Source organism: Bison bison, unplaced genomic scaffold (genome assembly GCF_000754665.1).
Source record: "Bison bison bison isolate TAMUID 2011002044 unplaced genomic scaffold, Bison_UMD1.0 scf7180017864181, whole genome shotgun sequence".
NCBI lineage: Eukaryota > Metazoa > Chordata > Mammalia > Artiodactyla > Bovidae > Bison > Bison bison.
In genome coordinates, this window is record NW_011494753.1 from 5,439,809 (window position 1) to 5,446,642 (window position 6,834).

The window sequence follows — 6,834 nt, forward strand, 5'->3', positions numbered from 1 at the left end:
CCCTCAGCCCCGCGTCCCCTGGACTCTGGGCGGACCCGGGAACTTCCGGCCGCCGAGAGTCCAGGGGACGCGGGGCTGAGGGTGGCGGGCCCGGACCGATCCATTTGAGGGATGCAGTGGGGGCAAGTGGGTGATCTTGGCTGCCCTGCAGCTGGGGCGCAGGGTGTCAGCGCGGAGCAGGGGAGAGCCCTGGACTGTGAGTGCGTGCAGGGCCCAGTTCTGCCAGCATCTCATAGCCTGACCTTGGGCCCAGCCCCTCCGGGGAAAAGGAGGGAGTCTATCGAGATGACCTCTAAGGTCTCTCCTGGCCTGATCTGGCCTTTGACCATGGCCTGGGCAGAGTGTCTCAGGCCTTCTGGGTCCCTTAGGAGGACAGGATTACTTGTCTTTCTTTGAGCCTTTGGATCCAAACGTGGGACTTGAGGGGGTTTAAAAGACTGTGTTAGAGGCTTATCGTGACAAAGGCCAGGGTGTCTTCCGGGGCTTTTAAAGAAATGCCATCCACCGCAGCAAATGGAGCCATCGCTGACTAGTGACCTTTTATGGGTCCAGCTCACACGTTGGTTATTTCTAATCCCAGGACAGCTGATTCTGTAGGTACTATCTCCATTTTACAGGTGAGGAAACTGAGGCTGAGAATCGTTCAGTAACTTGCCCAGGGTTCCACGGCTGGGAGGTAGCAGAACCTGAGTTGGACTCCAGCACTGGCTCAGCTCACACCTGGACTTTGATGAGAAGGCCAGGACTTCATGCTTTAAAATAGGTGGTTTGTTTCTTTAACCACTGAGAGCAGTGCAACAGAACCACTTGGGAGGCTCCACCCCCAGAGTGTCTTGATTTAGTTCTCCAGGGGTGAAGAAGGTGGGCGGGCAACCAGTTTCCAGGTGATGCTGATGCTGCTGGCCCTGGCTTTGAGTTGCTAAAGCTGAAGGTCCGGGTTCCAATGGAGCAAGGATCTAAGTTAGGCAGATGACCCCTGGTATTTCTACATTTTCCTTTTGTATCTGAGGTTCCTGGTTGGGGTTTTCTGACACTATTTTGCCACCCTCTGGTGAAAGTAGCAGCCATCAGCTAAACAGACAAGCCTCCCTGTTGATAGGGTAAGAGTCATCAGAGGCATAATCAATTGCTATCAGATGGGCAGGAAACAATTCAGAAGCCCAGGGGATGGCTGACCAGCCTTCAGAGACTGCCTCACCATCCATCATTTATATTGGACATTTATAGTGGACAGCTGTGGGAAAGAAAGCCATATCTGTGACCAGAGATTCAGAGAATGTGGAACTTTAGAGCAGAGACAGGCCTTTATAAGATTCTTTCCATCTGTAATTCCTCTTTCTCCCACATTAGCGTTGAGGAAACGGAAACCTTTTCTGAACCACACAATCACTATTAACAAGCATCTTAGATTCCCCCTTGCCCACCAAGAGGCCAGAATTCTGGGTGCTCACATCCTGCTCTGATACATTCTTTTACAGTTGTGAACATGATACTCATTTGCATGCCAAATATTCCTGGCAGAAAAGCCAGAACTTCTACAAAGAGGACTGTGTTTTCAGTTCTGGCAGTCCCTCCTCTCACAGGTGATAAATAGAAGCAAGCAACCTGAGGAGAATACTCCATTAAATCCTTTGTGATCACTATTGCCATTGCCCTAAAAGAGGCCCTCTCTTTTGAACTATTACAGCAATGATGTGAGGCGGGGCATGGCATATAATTTCCTAGTTACAGATGGGAAACCCAAGGCTCAGTAAGGCAAAGTGACTGGCCCAATGCCACTCAGCTGGGAAGGGGCAAAGCAGGACTCTCACCTCTTTCTCTGATTCCATATGGTGCTTCTGCTGCTTCCAGCTGTTGGGTGTGGTCCCTGAAAAAAACTGTGTTTAAGGGGAGGTTGGAGGGAGGGAGAAAAACTGATTATCTACTCTGCATCTAGGATAGTGTTGGATACTTTACTGAATAGGATTATCCATGAACACCTCTTAAATCTACAGAGTTTGACGTTATTATCCCATTTCACAGATGAAGAAATAATCTCAGAAAAGGTGACTTGCCCAAGGTCATGCAGCTGGTGATGGGTGGATTTAAATGTGGGTCCTGGCTGTCTTGATCGCACTGTCTAGGGGCAGGGGAACACGTGCTTACTGAAGTTTAAAGGGGGCCAAGTCCTAGGCAATTGCAGTCTTTGTAAATGATGTAACATCAGAAGGTAGCAACAAGGAGTAGTTTAGGGGTTCTTGGCACTTTGTAGAATTTGGAAGGAAAACAGGAGGGATAATTGCTACAAAATGCCCAAGGAGTAACTAGACGGGAGTTAAAGGTCTGAGTAAATACAAGAAAACATGGATTTCTTTCCTTCTTTCCAAGGTCCTTCCCCATTGACTAGCTATTCTTTATGCTGAAATGTCTTTGATCTGCAGGTTGTTAATCTATTAATAGGACTTAGAATCTAAGTAGGTCTTTATGGCAGAGATGAGGTGCTCTGGGCCCAGGGCCGGGGCAAGAATATCTCCTACAGTAAATTATCCCTCTACAGTAAATCTTCCCATGAGCCCAGTGAGTCACTCTATTCTACACTCAAATCTTTTGCTAACCTACCTCTAAAATTTTTATCAGCTTCAGGTCATCTACTAGTAACCTCTAACTATCTTGGCTCATCTGAGTCCTTTCTATCTTAGGGATAATTTAAACCTCATTCCTCCTGGAATCTTATCTTTGTTTAGAGAGCACTTACCCTGGCCTCTCCCCTGACATAGCTGCTGTTTATATTCCGTGAGCTGTTACTTGGTCGATCTCATCTCCTACGCACACAGATGCCTTGCCTGGAAAATCCCATGGATGGAGGAGCCCGGTAGGCTACAGTCCATGGGGTCGAAAAGAGTCGGACACAGCTGAGCGACTTCACTTCACATATTCTAGCAGTGAACAGCATGTCTTGTAACTTTCCTGTGTCTCCCTCATTTTACATATAGTAGATTCTTCATGAATATCTGGTGGATGAATGCATACATAGCTTGGGGTCATCTTTTTTGAAGGAGGGTTGTGTGCTTGAGAGAAGGGTGAGGAGAAGGAGAAGCATCATTGATTACTTACTCTGTGCCCAGAATTGTGTTGGATCCTTTATGTTTACTGAATAGGATTATTCCATGAACACTTCACAAGTCTGTAGAGTTTGGTATTATTATCCCATTTCACAGATGAAAAAATAATCTCAGAAAAAGTGATGTGTCCTCTCAAATATTGATTCAGGAGGACTGGCACCACATTTTTCTTTTCTTTTCTTTTTTTGGTTCTATCCCCAGGCTCTAGGACAAGGTCCTAGTACATACTGAATCAACTTTCTTTAAAAGAATACATTTTCTGGACCTGTTTACACATTGAATCAAATAGCTACCCAAATGTACCTGACTTGAAATAGATTTTCTTCCTGGAGGATTGAATGACCAAGCCCTTTCTTTTTGGGGGGTGGGGGGCAGGGGATGGCTGCACAGCATGAGGGATCTTATTTTCCCAACCAGGGATTGAACCTGTGCCCCTGCAGTGGAAGCTCGGAGTCCTAACCGCTGGACCTCCAGGGAATTCCTGCCCAAGCCCTTTCATACAGAGCAAGCTGAGTGAACCCACTTTCTCCCTTCCTGAATCACCTCTTTGGACCTGTTCTAGACCCTTGTCCAGAAGCTACTCTGGATGTTCCTGCATGGCTTAGAAGGAGACCCCCAACCTGATGGTGACTGTCTTATTGTTGAGGGAGGAGGGATCAGTCTCACCAACCAACCTATTTCTCCTGCAGGCTGCTCCATTGATCCCTTTAAGTACCTTTAAAATCCTTGGAGGCATCCTCGATTCCTCTCTTCTCCTCACACCCCATTAGCACATTAGCACAGCCTATTATGTCTAGAAGCCAGCCTGTCTACAGCCAACTCTGTGGCACTTCATCACTATCTCGTTGTCCAAGTCCCCCTCATCTCTCTCCTGGATTACTGTGGTAGGTTACATCATGACATGAGTAAGCCAGTTCATCAAAACCAGGTTCAGTGTTGCAGTGGGTTAATTATTTTTTTTAATTACTTACTACATATTTAAAAATACTTGTAGGAGATTGCATGACATTTTTAAAAACTTTTTATTTTATTTTTTTTAATTTTATTTTATTTTTAAACTTTACAATATTGTATTAGTTTTGCCAAATATCGAAATGAATCCGCCACAGGTATACCTGTGTTCCCCATCCTGAACCCTCCTCCCTCCTCCCTCCCCATACTCTCCCTCTGGGTCGTCCCAGTGCACCAGCCCCAAGCATCCCGTATTGTGCATCGAACCTGGACTGGCGACTCATTTCATACATGATGTTATATATGTTTCAATGCCGTTCTCCCAAATCTCCCCACCCTCTCCCTCTCCCACAGAGTCCATAAGACTGATCTATACATCAGTGTCTCTTTTGCTGTCTCGTACACAGGGTTATTGTTACCATCTTTCATTTTATATTGAGTATGGCCAATCAACAATGTTGTGACAATTTCAGATGGACAGAAAAGGGGGCTCAGTAATATACAAATACATGTATCCATTCTCGCCCAAACTCCCCTCCCATCCAGGCTTCCACACAACACTTAGCAGAGTTCCCTGTGCTTAAAAAGAATGAAGAAATGCCATTTGCTTCACTTTTAATTTCTAAATGGTAAATCTTGATAACCTCTATGAACAAAATCTGGAATCCTCAATTTTTAAGATGAAAAATAGTCCTGAGACCAAAATGTTTGGGAATTGTTGCATGGTTCAGCAATTTTTTTCTGTTAAGGGCCAGATGGGAAGTATTTTAGGCTTTGCAGGCCACACAGTCTCTTGTCCCTGTTCCATCTACTGACTTCTGCTGTGAAAGCAGCTATACACACACTGGGCCTGGAAGTGTTCTAGTAACACTTTACTTATGGACACTGAAATCTGACATTTCATATGATTTTCATGTCTCACGAAGTATTATTCTTTTGATTTTTGTCAACCATTTAGAAAAATGTAAAAACAATTCTTAGTTCACAGGCTGGCCAAAAATAGGTGGTGAGCTGAATTTTACCCCCGGCCCCCAGGTTATAATTTGCCAACCCCTCCCCATTCTGCTTCCCGGGTGGCTCACTGGTAAAGAACCCACCTGCCAAGGAAGTCCCCACAATAGCTCCTTTGCATGCCCATGCAAAATTTAGAATCATCTAGTCAGGGGGCTTCCCTGGTGGCTCAGTGGTAATGAATCCACTTGCCGATTCAGGAGATTCAGGTTCAATCCTTGTGTGGGGAAGATCCCCTGGAGAAGGAAATGGCAACCCACTCCAGTATTCTTGTCTGGGAAATCCCACGGACAGAGGAGCCTGGTGGCCTACAGTCCATGGGGTAGCAAGAGTCGGACACATCTGAGCGACTGTGCATGCACACACTCCCTATTCTAGCGGGTTCAAACCTGTAACAGACATATATCAGTTCAACTGGAATGTTCAGACAATATAACAACTTTCTCATGGCTTCTGTACATGACCCCTGAAGGCTACTCTCAACACAGCAGCCGACTGGTCATCACATCTTGGCCCTTCTCTGCTCTAAAGCCTCGAGTGACTTATCTCATTCAGTAGAGAAGCCAATGGCAACCCATTCCGGTGTTCTTGCCTGGAGAATCCCAGGGATGGCGGAGCCTGGTGGGCTGCCGTCTATGGGGTCGCACAGAGTCGGCCACAACTGAAGTGACTTAGCAGCAGCAGCAGCAGAAAAGCCAAAGTCCTTCTCATGGCCTGGAACACCCTACATGACCTTCTGCCCCATCCCTCTGACTCAACTCCTGCTGTCCCCCTCATCCTGCTCTAACCTGTCACTTAAAAGCTAAGCCTGCTCTTTCCTCAGGGCCTTTGTACTTTCTGTTTTCTCTGCCTGGAATGCGCCACACCCCAGCCACTTAGCTCACTCAAATACCGCTTCTCAATGAAGTCTTTATTTTCTTTTTTCATAACAGTTTTATTACTATAATTAATATACCATGCAATTCACCCATTTAAAGTATACAGTTCAGTGGGCTTTAGTATATTTACAGAACTGTGCAACCCTCACGATGGTCAGTTAGAACATTTTTCATCACCCCAAGAAGAAACCTCAGACCCATTACCAGTCACTCCTCATTTCCCCCTGGTTTCCTCAACCCTCCCCACCTGTCTATTTTCTGTCTCAATGTATTTGCTTATCCTGAACATTTCGTGGAATTAGATGGAATGGTTAAACGGAATCAGATACTATATGCTCTTTGTGACTGACTTCTTTCACTGAGTATAATGTTTTCAAGATTCATGTTTTGGAACTGCATTCCTTTTTAGGGTCAAATGATATTCTCTTGAATGGACATACCACATCAATTAAAGGACATTTGGGTGTTTCACTTCTTAGCTAATAGGAATAATGTTGCTATGAACATTCATGTACGAGTTTTTGATGGACATGTTTCCATTTCTCTTGGGTAAATACCCAAGAGGGAATTGCTGGGTCATATGGTAACTCTGTTTAACTTTTTAAGAAAGTGCTGGACTGTCTTCCAAAGTCCAGCACTTTGGAAAAATGCACCATTTTACGTTCCCACAAGCAGTGTTATCAGGGTTCCAATTTCCCACATCTTCTCCAACACCTGTTATTGCGTGTCTTTGTGATTACAACCCTCCTAGAGGGGGATGAAGTTGTCTCTCCTTGCATTTTCTTGAAGGCTAATATAAATAAAGCCTTTCTTGATCATTCTATTTTATTTTTTTTAATTATTATCATTTTAATTATTTTTTGTTTTTGACTGCACTGGTTCTTGGTTGCTGT